The 16,745-nt window shown below is 37.9% G+C and overlaps 1 protein-coding gene across 2 annotated transcripts in view; it reads left to right on the top strand.

The window, feature by feature from the left end:
• Positions 1-16,745, top strand: part of SLC25A16 (solute carrier family 25 member 16) — a 50,694-nt gene that overhangs the window by 17,603 nt on the left and 16,346 nt on the right. The window lies entirely within an intron of this gene.

The following is a 16,745-nucleotide window of genomic DNA, read 5'->3' as shown; positions in this document are numbered from 1 at the left end:
CTCCCTCTCTCTCTGACCCTCCCCCACTCATGCTCTGTCTCTCTCTGCCTCAGAAATAAATAAACATTAAAAAAAATAAAAAAAAAAAAAAAGAAACAAACATTTGAATGCCTGGGTGGCTCAGTCGGTTAAGTGTCTGACTTTGGCTCGGGTCATGATCTCACCGTTCGTGGGTTTGTGTCCTGCATCAGGCTCTGTGCTGTTAGCTCAGGGCCTGGATCCTGCTTTAGATTCTGTCTCTCCCTCTCTCTCTCTGCCCCTCCCCTGTTTGCACTCTGTCTCTGGCTCTCAAAAATATTGGGGTGCCTGGGTGGCTCAGTCGGTTGGGCGTCCGACTTCGGCTCAGGTCACGATCTTGTGGTTCACGAGTTCAAGCCCCTGTGTCGCACTCTGTGCTGACAGCTCAGAGCCTGGAGACTGCTTTGGATTCTGTGTCTCCCTCTCTGCCCCTTCCCTGCTCATGCTCTGTCTCTCTCTGCTTCTCAAAGATGAATAAACGTTAAAAAAAAAATTTTTTTTTAATGAATAAACGTTAAAAAAAATTAAAAATATTATAATGACTATAATAATACAAACTCTTATACAGTGCAATACTTCCACTCCCTAAAAACAATCACTAATCACTATTAGCTGTTTCTTATGTATGCTTTTTTTTTTTTTAAGTTTATTTATTTATTTTGAGAGAGAGAGAGCACAAATGGTAGGGCCAGAGAGAGAGAATCCCAAACAGGCTGCACACTGTTAGCACAGAGCTTGACGTGGGGCTTGAACCCACAAACCAAGAGATCATGACCTGAGCTGAAATTGAGAGTCATACACTTAACTGACTGAGCCACCCAGGTGCCCCATATGCTTTTTCCAGTACTATTCTATAAGATTGGAACCTTTCTTTTACCGTTATCGCGAGACTGTTTTCTATATCAATACATAGATCTTTCTTATTTTTTTTAAATGACCTGTGTTATATTCTAATGAATGAATGTACCATGCTTTTTCTTTTTTAAGTTTTTGTTTATTTATTTTGAGAGAGAGGGAGAGAACAAGTGGGGGAAGGACAGAGAAAGGGGGAGAGAGAGAGAATCCCAAGTAGGCTCCGCACTGCCATGTGGGTCCCAAACCCACGAACTGAGAGATCACTACCTGAGCTGAAATCAAGAGTTGGATGCTTAACCAGCTGAGCCATCCAGGTACCCCTGAATATATCATGCTTTATTTAATCCAGTCCCCTATTGATTGGTCTTTGGAATATTTTCAGTTTTTGTTTCACAAATAACCATACTTGTATTATTATATCTGTAGAATAAATTTTGAGAAGGAAAATTACTTTATCAAAGGGTATGTGTATTTAAATTTTGATAAGCATTGTCAAACTGATCTTCATAATGCTTTTAATGGCTTTTCCTCCTACTATACCATACCAACAGTGGGTCTTATTAGATTTTTAATATTTGGCAATTATTATTATTATTTTTAATGTTTATTTATTCTTGTCAGAGAGACAGTGTGAGGGGGGGAGGGGCAGAGAGAGAGGGAGACACAGAATCCGAAGCAGGCTCTAGACTCTGAGCTGTCAGCAAAGAGCCCAATGCGGGGCTCAAACCCACGAACCATGAGACATGACCTGAGCTGAAGTTAGACACTTAACCAACTGAGCCACGCAGGCGCCCCGATATTTGGCAATTAATTATGAGTAAGGCTGATCAGCTTTCCAATGTTTATTGACCATTCGTATTTCTTTTACTTGCAACCTGAGTTGTTTCTATTTTTTAAATATTTGTTTTTGCTTAAAACAACTAGGAAAAATTATGTTTATAAGTTTGGGAATTAGGACATTATTTTTTTTTCTGTCAAGTATTGCTAATAGTTTATTTCTCGGTTTTAGATTTGTCTTTTAACCTTATTTGTGATTTTTTTAAGAAAAATCATCTACTTCTGAAACCAATGTTGCACTGTATGTTAACCAACTAAATTTTAAATAGAAATTGTTATTATTATTATTATTATTATTATTATTATGAGAGAGAGAATGTGTGCATCAGCAAGGGAGGGGTGGGCTGGGAGGTAGAGAGGATCTGAAGCAGGCTCTGTGCTAACAGCAGAAAAAGCTCAATGTAGGGCTTGAACCCACAAACTGCAAGATCATTACTGGAGCTGAAGTCAGACACTTAACCAACTCAGCCACCCAGGGGCCCCTAAATAGAAATTATTAAAAAGAGGGAGAGAGAGAGAGAGAGAGAGAGAGAGAGAAATAAAGTACAATGTAAAAACAACAACAAAAAAGAATAATCCTCCACAATTCTGTCTTACACATACACACAAATATACATACCCCACACACCCATAAGTAATTTTACATGCCAGTTGGTTAGTCTTTTCCTCTTTGGCTTCAAAAATTTTTGTGGTGTTTAGAAATGCCTTCTCTATTCTAAGATAAAAACATTTGATCATGTTTTCTACTAAAATGTTTTTTATATTGATGATTTTTATGTTGATTTTTTTCATATTTTATTTATTTATTTTAAGGCACTGACAACTTTTTTTTTAAGTTTATTTATTTTGAGAGAGACAGCACATACATGAATGCGTGTGTGTGTGAGCAGGGGAGGGGCAGAGACAGAGCAAGAGAAGGAATCCCAAGTAGGCTCCATGCTCAGTGCAGAGCCTGACATGGGGCTCTATCCCATGACCATGTGATCATGACCAGAGCCGAAATCAAGAGTCTGATGCTTAACTGACTGAGCCACTCAGTCATCCCTAGTGTTTGTTTTTATGTAAAAAATGAAGTAAGGATTAAATAAAAATTTTTTCCAAATGACTAGCTACTTATGCCAACATTATTTACTTAATAACATGCTTTTTTCTGATTTTAAGCCCCATCTGTATCATATACTAAATTCAGTGATTTTATTTAAGAGAGGAAGTAAAGATGTATACAGTGATATTTAACAACAGATGTTCACTGCAGTTTTATCATATCAAGTTATTTTTTTATTTTTTAATTAAAACACATTTTTTAAATTATTTTTTTAACATTTTATTTATTTTTGAGATAGGGAGAGACAGAGCATGAACAGGGGAGGGTCAGAGAGAGGGAGACACAAAATCTGAAATAGGCTCCAGGCTCTGAGCTGTCAGCACAGAGCCCGACGCGGGGCTTGAACTCACAGACCGTGAGATCATGACCTGAGCTGAAGTCGGCCGCCTAACCGACTGAGCCATCCAGGCACCCCTAAAACACATTTTTAATGTTTATTTATTTTTGAGAGAGAGAGAGACAGAGAGACAGAGACAGAACGCAAGTGGGGGAGGGGCAGAGAAGGAAGGAGACCCAGAATCTGAAGCAGGCTGCAGGCTCTGGGCTGTCCGCACAGAGCCCGATCCAGGGCCTGAACCTATGACCATGAGATCATGATCTGAGCTGAAGTCCAACATTTAACCCGACTGAGCCACCCAGGCACCCCTCAACAGTTATTTAAATATGTAGCTATAAAAGAGTGGTAAAAAAAATTCCACATATCAGAATATCTAAAGCCCTTGAGATCTGCATATGTGGTATGATGTGGAGAGGAATGGGGACAGATGTGTTGAGCATGTAGGCCTCAAAAGACAACAAAAATCTGGATAGCTGTTGGAGACACTATGACTATAGATAATCATCTATCTTCCTGGTTGGGACGACAGGCTTGCTCTTGGATGACAGGTCTCAGGGACTTTCCAGGTAGAATATCACACTCTGAAACCAAGGACACTCAGCCTTACCTTTCCACCTAGATATATAGTCTTTTTTTTATGGTTCTGCCTTATCCAGTGTTTATTTAGCTCTTTTTAAAAAAAATGTTTATTTATTTTTGAGAGAGAGAGGGAGAGACAGATTCTGAAGCAGGAGGCTCTGAGCTGTCAGCACAGAGCCTGATACAAGGCTCCAACCCACAAACCATGAGATCATGACCCGAGCTAAAGTGGGACGCTTAACTGACTTGAACCACCCCGGCACCTCTGTTTAGCTCTTCTTGACTCCTGGTTGGCTGATCCAATTTCAATAAGTAGTAAAAATGATCAGGAGTAATATTCAAAATATTTAGCAACACAACTATAGAGGTACTAATAAATAGCACAGGTTGTGAAAGCCTCCAATTAACTTGTTAGTGTCTGTAGCATGAGATAGCATGTGGTAGTAGTGGTGGTGGGAGTTCTGGTGGGTTAAGAGGGGTACCAGAGCCATGGTAGGGATCTTAGGGAGTTGGAGCAACAGCTGTTTGCCAACTGGTATCGAAATATTTCAGTATGTTACACTGGTATGACAGTGCTGGTTAGCTAACATTAGCTAGCAAGTATTGATTATTTGCTATGTACCATATATAGACCTGAGCACTTGACATGTAATCCTCAGGCACTTAATATGTAGTTTACAGAAAAATACTATGTGGAAAATGCCATGATTATCTTCATTTTTATAGAAAAGAAATTTTAGTAAAGATTCCAGATTATAAAATGTATGATTTTGTACATTACTGTTTAAATTTTCTTTTAGGCAGTTCTTTCTGCCCATGGTTCCCATCCCTGTGCTGTAATAAAAACACCTAAAATAAAAATAGGTAATAAATGAATGAATGAATGAATGAATAAATTTTCTGTCTTTTAAATTAAAAAAAATTTTTAATGCTTATTTATTTTTTAGAGCGGGAGAGAGAGAGAGAGAGAGAGAGCACAAGCAGGGGAGGGGCAGAGAGAGAGGGAGACAGAGGATCCAAAGCAGGCTCTGTGCTGATGCAGAGACATCAATTCACAAACTGTGAGATCATGACCTGAGCCTAAGTTGGACACTTAACTGACTGAGCCACCCAGGCACCCTACTGTCTTTTAATATTTAATTTTTTCATTTTAATGTTTAGTTATATTTGAGAGAGAGGCAGATTGTGAATGGAGGAGGGGCAGGGAGAGAGCTGTCAGTCCAGAGCCTGACATGGGGCTCAAACTTAGGAACTGTGGGATCATGACCTCAGCCAAAGTCAGATGCTTAACCAACTGAGCCACCAGGCGCCCTGTATCTTTTAAATTTAACCTTACAGGGCCGCCTGGTTAAGCCTCCGACTTCGGCTCAGGTCATGATCTCGTGGTCCATGAGTTCGAGCCTCGTGTCAGGCTCTGTGCTGACAGCTCAGAGCCTGGAGCCTGCTTCAGATTCTGTGTGTCCCTCTCTCTCTATCCCTTGCCCGCTCACACTCTGTCTCTGTCTCTGTCTGTCTCTGTCTCTCTCACAAAAACAAACATTAAGCGGCACCTGGGTGGCTCAGTTGGTTGGGCGTCCGACTTCGGCTCAGGTCATGGTCTAGTGGTTTGTGAGTTCAAGCCCCACGTCAGGGTCTGTGCTGACAGCTCAGAGCCTGGAGCCTGCTTCAGATTCTGTGCTTCCCCCTCTCTGCCCCTCCCCTGCTCACGCTCTGTGTCTCTCTGTCTCTCAATGATAAATAAGCGTTAAAAATTTTAAAATAAATAAATAAATAAATAATCATTAAAATAAATAAATAAATTTAACTTTACAAATGACTGATCAAAATCCTTTCTTTGAAGGTTATAAGAAAGATTAAGTTGGATTGTGAACATGTGTTAAATCATGGAGACTTTATTTCCTTTTCACAGCACTTGGTATTATTGAACAGCATTATTCATTCAAATGCTATTTCTAGTTTCATTTTTCTGAAATGAAAGACATGTTAACATCTAGTTTTCAGTACATATTAGAAAATAATAACCATAGGAACTTTAATTTAAAATTTTTTTTTAAGTTTATTTACTTCAAGAGAGACAGAGACAGCTGAGCAGGGGAGTGGCAAAGAGAGAGGGAGAGAGAGAGAGAATCCCAAGTAGACTCCACACTGTCAGTGCAGGGCCCTACTCTGGGCTCCAAGTCATGAAATCACGACATCATGACCTGAGCAGAAACCTAAGAGTCAGACGCTTAACCAACTGAGCCACCCAGGTGCCCCATAAATTTTAAGTTTTAAAGAAAAAAGTTTTTAAAAATTCTAGCAATTACAGATAAGACTAGTGCCTCCATTATTCAGTATTTCTATTTTTATTACCATGTTTAAGTATTATAATTTACATTTTGCTTCTATGATTATAAATCATTGAAATGAGTGTTCTAGTTAATTTTATTTATATTAGGTATCTTTGCTCCTGTACCTTAGGTGGCCTTTGAAAGTATGTTTGGAAATTTCTATATCTGCCAAAATAAAAACTGGTGTGTTTTTCACAGTCATTTCAACAGAGCTTATTTTAAAGTTTTTCTGAATTTCAAACTTTTCCCTCATCCTATAACTACAATCCAGTACACGTGGAACCTCAGTCAGCCAGAAAAAGGAAAAACTAGTGACTGAGAATCAAGGTTTGTATATTTACGGAGGTCTTCCTCTTCTTTCCTTCTGTTTCAATTGTTTGAAATCAGTCTTGTTCTGACAGTTCTTATGGAATGAACAGTGACAGGAAAAAGAGAGAAGAGTTAGAAACTAGAAGTGATAAGCTGAGTTTTGCTTGCTTATCTCAAGCTTTGCTTGCTCTGGTCTACTCCACTTTGGTGTTTTGGCTCAAGGCTGGGAGGTCAAATGTACTGAATGCTTCCTGGATCCTGGCTGGCCTCCATTATATTACATTGACCATGGGCAGATCATTTAAGCCTTCTGTAATTCACTCTTCATTTGTTAAAGTGGAGTTTGTGTTTGCCCCACTCCCTCTCTTTCTGAGTTGTTCTGAAAGTCAAAGAACTGCTATGAAAATATTCTGAAAGATCTGAGGTCCTCCTTAAATATGAGGGAATATTATTAAACCTTCCATGCCAGCTCAAGAGACTTATTACATGCTCTTGAGCCAGCCACCTAAATTCCTTATTCCTCTTTCTGTCTCATTTGTAACACAGGGAAAATTTTAGTTTAAATAAAGGTGATATTGGGGGCATTCACTTTCCAATGCCCCCCTCTGTAAAGAGAACTCTCATACTATTCTTACTTTCTGATATTATACTCTAATAAACTTTTGCCTGCTGCTCAAAAAATAAACGAATAAACAAATAAAGGTGATATTAAAAATATTTAACAATCAGTATAGCATGTGTAGCAACCAAGCAGGTTAGGCTGGATGTCAGCAGTGAGAATGGCTTTACGGTGCTATTATTAGATTATTATCAGAACAGGTTGATTGTTAGAACAAACTGCTCTTTTGAGACTCTCAAAGAGGCATAGAGGCACATTTCCCAGAGAATTTAATATTTAAAAGAGAATGCTATTCTCCCTTGAGCCCTGATCCAGAATCTAGATGCAATAAGCTTCCTATATTTTTGGAGAAATTACTCTTCTGAGCTAGTAGTATAACTCTTGATTTCAGAACTTACTTTCTTTAGTTAATAGATTTGAGGCCTGATTTGAATGTGGGATGGGCATGATGTTCAGATCTCTGCTCTCTAGCCCTTTGGCTCTTTGACTTAATGTCATGCAGTTATTGAAACATCTGATTTCCACATGAAACTACTATACTGAAGGCATCCAGTCACACACAGTTATTCTTTTGAGTAATAATGATTTCAAGTGTGGCTCCCGAATGTCATATTTGAATTAGAGGTTGCACATAACTGTAGACGGGTTATTAGTTCTTTACAGTTGATATTTTTTTAATCATCAGGCTTGACGTAGTGATGTGGTTCCAAAAGACAGGATATAGTAGAATTGAACTTTCTTGGATATCTACTCTAGACCAATTTCCTTAGCTTTCCAGCTTATCTTTTGTATCTATGATGCATGGAGCCCTTCATTTGTCTAAAGTGTTTATTTCGAATGCATTTGTTTTTTTCATTGAACTTTAATCTCTTAGGATGTGTACATGAAGTCTGGATGCTGCTCCTACATGTAGCCTCAGATGGAAAGGAAGGTAGTGAGTGAGGAGGGAAGCCATCTCTGAAAACTGAAATCTACTTACATATTCATTGAGAAGTTGGAGAGGAAGGAGTTTAATTGATGACGGCTTGGATATGCTCCTTTGCTTCAACCCTGTATTATCCAATTTCTAATACCTATTCTGTTCTTTGTAACTGGGGTACAAGAGCACCTGGCTCTAGGGGTCCCAAGCAGACCAGGTTTGGCCACTCCCCACTGACAAAATCCAAAGGCAGAGACTGAGTGGTAGTGAAATAAAATGAAATTTGTTTCAGTGAGGCCAACACCTGGAAGACAGTAGACTAATGTCTCAAAGACTGTCTCTAAAGTGCCGAAAATACTCCTAGGTTTATATAAGGAAAATGTGGGACAAAGGTCGGTGGACAGTAAAGGTCAGGTCAACCATTGTCTTGGTGTCATTCACACAGGGTCCTGTTGGCATCTAGCAGTCATCGTTGCTTGAGGGGGTAGTTTCAGTTCCCATCAAGGATGCTTGCTGGTCTTTTGCCTGAGTTAAGAGATAAGTTGGAAAGACAAACTTAAGCAATTAGAAAGTATAAATGAGGTCAAAATGGAGGCAGTTGAAGTCCTCCTTCATCTTCCTTCTACTGCCTCCTCCTTGTACAGTGTTACTTCCTCTGGTAAGAAGTTCTTTATGCTTCTTGCTGGAGCAGAATAAAAAATTCATATTTTCCATATTTTCAGAATATGATCTCCAAAGTTTTAATGACCAAGGATCTGTCTTTGGTATCGTGGTTACAAATTGAATTTGCAATCAGAGGATTTTTGTTTTTTATACAGTGATTATGAGGTAGTGTTGAGCTCTTTGAAGCTTTGCAAATCAGCAAAATCTAATTGCTGACTAAAGTATGTCCTTGCTTTACCACAATTCCTGGATTCTAGACTATAGAGATAATAATAAGATTAGCATTTAGGGAAGAAACAGTCTTAGTTTGGATTCATCATTAAGTCCTCAGTTTCTTGATTAAGGGAGAAAAAGAGAAGTTTGCACATAAACAAGGATTGCAAACATGTCTCAACTTGATTGAGTCTCATTGCTTCCTGGTAGGTGAAGATACACTGCTCTCTGTATTAGATTGTGGTTGTAAAGTGGGGGAATAGGAAAACTATCACACTACTATTTGAAGTAGGTATTTTCTGATTTCCCTTATTTGCCCTTGGAGGACTTTTTTGACCTCTCTGTAAAGCAGGGCTAGTTAGAATAGTAAGGAAGAGATATGTGATTATAGAAAAAAGGCCAGAACGGGAGACATTAGGTTTATGAATTGAAAATCCCAGTCACCATTTGGATATATATGTCAGTCTGATTACTAGCAGTCAAGTTAAGTTCCCACTCAGTTGCATATTCTTCTTCAGTAATCTTCTGATGTTCTTTTTTCTTTTTCTTATTTTTTTGTACTGTTCTTTTTTGATTTTTTTTCTTTTTATTTGAAGTCTTGAAGTGCAGGAAGAGATTGAGAATGGAGGAATTTGGGTCAAAAGAGGAGACAAATGATTTGGTTCACAAAAGAAAAGGTCAAAAAACGAATGGCTTGAAAAAGAACGTATTGGGAGAGTAATAATAGCTAACACTTAGATATAATATTTACTATATGTTGAGAATTATTTTAGGCATTTACATATATTAACTCACTTAAACTTCATAAAACCCTGATTTGGGTAATGACTTATTATGATGTCCATTTTATAGATTCTGAAGCTGACACCCAGGTTAAGTAAGTTGCTCAAGATCACACAGCCAGTTAGTGGTAGAACCTGATTTGAATGCAAGCAGTCTCACTCTTGGGTCCATACTCATAAGTTCTTTTGACCATTTGATCAATTTTGATCACTACAGTCAAAATTAGTCAGAAATAAATAATATAAAAATAAATTAGCTGAAATGAGAAAAGTTCAAGCCAAGAAAATCTAGTGCTGGATTACTTGACAGGTAGACTATATACATGCCTAAGTCTCCGGCAAAGCAGGGACATTTGGTATTTTTAAAAAGCACTGATGTCATCATGAGGAAAATCAGAACTTAGATGTCCTCAAACTTATTTTACAGTGCAATATTATTTTTAGTTTCAACAATGCAAGACATAATAATCTTTTCTGCAGTTAGGGTTTGTAGAAATCTACATCTAGCCCTGTGAGAGGGCTTTATACTTTTATATTTAGAGTGAAGGGTAAAATATGATTATCAGAGGAATATTTCTTACTCCTCTTCATTCCAAAAATAAGTAAACATTTAAAGTCATAAAGGAGTTTTCAAGATTTACAGAGTACAAAATTATTAAGAATCCTCCGCTTATATTTCAGGGTTTAAAATTATATTGAAATCATTAAGTTGCTTTTAAGAATATTAAAAACCAGCAACAAACCTTGGTGATTTTTGTATCCTTATGTTAAGTAACAACATTCAACTGAAAAAATTTGAGGATCATGTTGGCTTTATTCAACAATTCTTGCATTGGGTAGCATCCCATCTAGTAAGTAGAAAGGAGCTCTGAGGAGGTGTACAAAATGGAAGGCTTCTACAGGCAGAAGGGGAACGGGATAAAGAAATAGTGGGCACATTCCTGGAGAAGGTTGAAACTGCAGTTAGGTTAAGTATTAAGACCTGGTTTGGTGACATGGACTTAGCACAAGTGGCTCCATTTTGGGCCTTCTTTTTTGTTTTTAAATCTGCTATTTCCTTAAAAAATTTTTTTCTTAATGTTTATCTTTAAGAGAGAGTGCAAACAGAGGAAGGGCAGAGAGACAGGGAGACACAGAATTCAAAGCAGGCTCCAGGCTCTGAGCTGTCACCACAGAGCCCAATGCAGGGCTTGAACCCACAGATTGGGAGATCATGACCTGAGCCAAAGTCAGCCACCTAGGTGCCCTATAAATCTGTTATTTCTTTTTAACATTTGTTAACAGATTTGTTTTTCTTTAGGAAGATTTGATTGATTGTTCAAATTTAAAAGAAACATACCATATAAAAGTATGGTAAAATAAACTGGCTAAAAAAAATTGTGAAACTAGATAATGAGTTTAGCCTTCCAATAATCATTGGCATCATTTTTTGCCGTTCTCTTATGTGCAATTAGGTTATGCCAGTTCCTGTCTGACTCATAGTCTTGCAACTTTTAGGCTGATGCCCTGTTTACCTTTTACAGATTTCTGAATATACTCATTTTTTTTTTTACCAAATCATCATTTTGCCACTTTGTTAATTCAGTTATTTTATGTTAAGCCACCCAAAGCCAGTAAGGAGACAACTAAAAGATTTGGAACATTGTGAGAAGGAAAGAAGAAATAAATGGAGTCAGAGAGCAAATTGGAGAGGCAAGACCAAAGTGATACTGATTAGGGAAGAGGAAAAAAAAGTTGTAAAAATTAATAGAAGTGGTAAAAATAAAATGGATACTGATGAATTGGGAAAATCTTAGCAAAATCTGATGTTTAGCCAGGTTGTGTTATGTCAGCACAATCAAGCCTTAAAATGGTCAGCCCTTTGATTCTCTTCTTTGTTAAAACTTCTTAATATGAAATATACCAATAAAGATGGAACTAGTTTATAGAGAATCTCTCCTAATTTTATTTTCTAAAAATTTCCCTTGCAAAATCTTTATCACAAGCTGTAAAAAAAATTAAGCCAACTTGCAAAAACATATAGTTTTATAAATATCTGGATAATAAGGTATTTGCTGTGACTTTAATGTTACTGCCAAACCTTGTCTCAGGAACATCACCTTTGCACTATATTAATTTAGATGCAGCTTAAAAGACACCATTTAGGAAAGCCACTGCCTTGCCAGGCTTAGGTGGCTGACTTGAATAGCGATAGGTAACATATAAATATGTTACATAGTTTGAAAATGAATGGCTTGAAACAAATAGCACAGATAAAGAAGGAGCTCACAAATCAAACTGCTACAGTGGGGAATTGACAGTTCTAATCTCTGGACTGGTGGAATTTCTGAATAAAAAGTTAAGTGTAGAAATTACTAAGCAAATGTTTAACAAGAAAACAAAATTACAAGAAGCAACATATGTCATGATGTGAGTCAGAAAACTTTGTTTCAAATCCTACTCTGTGATACAGAAACTATATGAATTTTGTCAAGTTACTTAACTACTTTGAACCTCAATTTTTTCATTTGCAAAGCAGTAATAATAATATCCATCTTCTACCTGGTAGGATTGTTGGTGGTGTCTGGCATGTGAGGATTAGAGGTGGTATTTATAGAGAGCCTGGTATGGTGTGCTTGGCACATAGTGGCTACTTTTTATTGCTATGGGCAAACTAAAGAAAGGAAGGTTTAAAATATCACTTACAGCTAAACTACAGATATGGTAATCATAAATCAGCCTTTCTTGGGGCACCTGGGTAACTAGGTCTGTTAAGTGTCTCTAGATTTCTGCTCAGGTCACGATCTCAGGGTTTATGGGTTTGAGCCTTGTGTCCTAGCTGTCAGTGTGGAGCCTACTTGGGATCCTCTCTCTCCCACTTTCCCTTTTACTCTGCCTCTCCCCTGCTTGTGCACACTCTAACTCTCTCTCAAAATAAATAAATAAGCATCCTTTCTTAATAAAAACCCTCGAGAAAGTCGGGATAGAAGGAACATACTTAATGGAAAGAGCCCAAATGTCCATTAATGGGTGAATGGATAAAGAAGATGTGGTATTTATATACAATGGAGTATTACTCGGCAATCAAAAAGAATGAAATCTTGCCATTTGCAACTACATGGATGGAACTGGAGGGTATTATGCTAAGTGAAATTAGTCAGAGAAAGACAAAAATCATATGACTTCACTCATATGAGGACTTTAAGAGACAAAACAGATGAACATAAGGGAAGGAAAACAAAAAAATTTATAAAAACAGGGAGGGGGACAAAACAAAAGAGACTCATTAGTATGGAAAACAAACAGGGTTGCTGGAGGGGTTATGGGAAGGGGGATGGGATAAGTGGGTAAGGGGCATTAAGGAATCTATTAAAATCATTGCTTCACTATATACTAACTAATTTGGATGTAAATTTTAAAAAATAAAAAATAAAGTTTAAAAATAAATTAAAAAAAAAGAAGGAACATACTTAAACATCATAAAAGCCATTTATGAAAAGCCCACAGCTAATATCATCCTCAATGGAGAAAAACTAAGAGCTTTCCCCCTGAGATCAGGAACACGACAGGGATGTCCACTCTCACCGCTGTTGTTTAACATAGTGTTGGAAGTGCTAGCATCAGCAGTCAGACAACAAAAGGAAATCAAAAGCATCAAAATTGGCAAAGATGAAGTCAAGCTTTCACTTTTGGCAGATGACATGATATTATACATGGAAAACCTGATAGATTCCATCAAAAGTCTGCTAGAACTGATAACATGAATTCAGCAAAGTCACAGGATACAAAATTAATGTACAGAAATCAGTTGCATTCTTATACACTAATAATGAAACAACAGAAAGACAAATAAAGAAACTGATCCCATTCACAATTGCACCAAGAATCATAAAATACCTGGGAATAAACCTAACCAAAGATGTAAAAGATCTGTATGCTGAAAACTATAGAACGCTTATGAAGGAAATTGAAGAAGATACAAAGAAATGGAAAAACATTCCGTGTTCATGGATTGGAAGAATAAATATTGTTAATGTCAATACTACCCAAAGCAATCTACACATTCAATGCAATCCCAATCAAAATTGCACCAGCATTCTTCTCAAAGCTAAAACAAGCAATCCTAAAATTCGTATGGAACCACAAAAGACCCTGAATAGCCAAAGTAACTTTGAAGAAGAAGACCAAAGTGGGAGGCATCACAATCCCAGACTTTAGCCTCTGCTACGAAGCTGTAATCACCAAGACAGCATGGTATTGGCACAAAAACAGACACACAGACCAATGGAATAGAATAGAGACTCCAGAATTGGACCCACAAAAGTATGGCCAGCTCATCTTTGACAAAGCAGGAAAGAATATCCAATGGAAAAAAGACAGTCTCTTTAACAAATGGTGCTGGGAGAACTGGACAGCAACATGCAGAAGAATGAAACTAGACCACTTTCTTTCACCATTCACAAAAATAAACTCAAAATGGATAAAGGACCTGAATGTGAGACTGGAAACCATCAAAACCCTAGAGGAGAAAGCAGGAAAAAACCTCTTTGACCTCAGCCGCAGCAATTTCTTACTTGACACATCTCCAAAGGCAAGGGAATTAAAAGAAAAAATGAACTATTGGGACCTCATGAAGATAAAAAGCTTCTGTACAGCAAAGGAAACAATCAACAAAACTAAAAGGCAACCAACGGAATGGGAAAAGACATTTGCAAATGACCTATCGGACAAAGGGCTAGTATCCAAAATCTATAAAGAACTCACCAAACTCCACACCCGAAAAACAAATAATTCAGTGAAAAAATGGGCAGAAGACATGAATAGACGCTTCTCTAAAGAAGACATCCAGATGGCCAACAGGCACATGAAACGATGCTCAACGTCACTCCTCATCAGGGAAATACAAATCAAAAGCACACTGAGATATCACCTCATGCCAGTCAGAGTGGCTAAAATAAATCAGGAGACTATAGGTGCTGGAGAGGATGTGGAGAAATGAGAACCCTCCTGCACTGTTGGTGGGAATGCAAACTGGTGCAGCTGCTCTGGAAAACAGTGTGGAGGTTCCTCAAAAAATTAAAAATAGATTCACCCTATGACCCAGCAATAGCACTGCTAGGAATTTACCCAAGGGATATAGGAGTGCTGATGCATGGGGGCACTTGTACTCCAATGTTTATAGCAGCACTTTCAACAATAGCCAAATTATGGAAAGAGCCTAAATGTCCATCAACTGATGAATAGATAAAGAAATTGTGGTTTATATACACGATGGAATACTACTTGGCAATGAGAAAGAATGAAATATGGCTTTATGTAGCAATGTGGATGGAACTGGAGAGTGTTATGCTAAGTGAAATAAGTCATACAGAGAAAGACATATGTTTTCACTCATGTGGATCCTGAGAAACTTAACAGAAGATCATGGGGGAGGGGAAGGGGGAAAAAAGTTAGAGAGAGGGAAGGAGGCAAACCATAAGAGACTCTTAAAAACTGAGAATAAACTGAGGGTTGATGGGGGGGTGAGAGGGAGGGGAAAGTGGGTGATGGGCATTGAGGAGGACACCTGTTGGGATGAGCATTGGGTGTTGTATGGAAACCAATTTGACAATAAATTTCATATTAAAAAAATAATAAATAAATAAACAAAAAAAATAGATCAGCCTGGGTCACGTGGGTGGCTTAGTCAGTTAAGCGTCCAACTTTGGCTCAGGTCATGATCTCACAGTTTGTGGGTTCAGACCCCACCTTGGGCTCTGTGCTGACAGATCAGAGCTTGGAGCCTGCTTCAGATTCTGTGTCTCCCTCTCTCTCTGCCCCTTCCCCACTCATGCTCTCTCACTCTCAAAATAAATAACCATTAAAAAAATTAAAAAAAAATAGATCAACCTTTCTTCTATGAGTCTAACCTGTTCAGACCATCATTAGGCTAATCTTGATCCAAAATACTGCTTGTGTTTAAATTAAATTCCAGAGGCACCTGGAATGGGTGGCTCCATTGGTTGAGTGTCTTTCTCTTGATTTTGGCTTGAGTCATGATCCCAGAGTTGTGGGATCAAGCCTCTTGTTGGGTTCTGAGCTGAGCATGAAGCCTGCTTAAGATTCTCTCTCTCTGCCCCTCTCCCCACTCGCGTACTCTCTCTCAAATTATAAATTAAATTCCATTACTTCACATGTTATTCAGATTGACTTTCCCTTCATTGTCTAAAGGAATTTAATTTTTGTCATTCTCAAGAGAGAACTAAGGGTTGCGTGTGTTTGCATTGAAGTATTACCTGTATATTAGCTGTGTAGGTTTTTAACTCAGGTAATGTTTTAATCACCTAGGTAGAGATGCTATGAAAGTTACCTAGATAATAACGTAAGAACAGTCTTTTCCAACTCCTGTATAAGGATGGCAAACTGATGTAGATTTTTTTTTAGAGAGCAGTGGAAGTTTTGAAAGTTAGTATAGATTTAGGTGTGCGCTGATAAGAAATGGATGCAAAATTACAACAGCATTTGCTAAGTAAATGGGGTAAGATATGTCAGGTCTATTAAGTAATATTAAACAGATACTAAAAAATAATTTAAAACTAAAAAGTTAAATTAGGGTGGGACGCCTGGGTGGCTCAGTCAGTTGTACAACCGACTGCAGTTCAGGTCATGATCTTGTGGTCTGTGGGTTCGAGCCCTGTGTCTGGCTCTGTGCTAACAGCTCAGAGCCTGGAGCCTGCTTCAGATTCTGTGTCTCCCTCTCTCTCTCTTCTCCTTCCCCCTTATGTTCTATCAAAAACAAATAAACATTAAAAAAATTTTTAAGTTAAATTAGGGCAAGAAAATGGAAATTAAATAAAATCACTTTTACATTGTTGGCTAATCTGAGTCAAAGTTGTGGCATAAAAGTTTTATTTTTATTTGTTAAGACTAATAAAAAGATGAACTTATCTTATTTAAAAGGTAGTATTAAAAGCCTGGGCGTGCCTGGCTGGCTCAGTTGGTGGAATGTATGACCCTTGATCTCAGAATTGTTAAGCTTGAGCCCCAAGTTTGGTGTAGAGATTACTTAAAAATAAAATCTTAAAAAAAAAAAAAAAAAAGCCTATGTAGGAAAAGGAAGTCATGACAATACGTTGCACTCTCCCTTCCCAACCTGGGCCCAGAACGGCTCTGCAAAGAGGGATGGTGAAAATAAGGCTGTTCTGCTGACTACAAGGTAGT

This window comes from Panthera leo, chromosome D2, assembly GCF_018350215.1.
Source record: "Panthera leo isolate Ple1 chromosome D2, P.leo_Ple1_pat1.1, whole genome shotgun sequence".
Classification (NCBI taxonomy): Eukaryota; Metazoa; Chordata; class Mammalia; order Carnivora; family Felidae; genus Panthera; species Panthera leo.
Note: the sequence above shows the minus strand (reverse complement) of the source record. Positions and strands in the feature narration are given on the sequence as shown.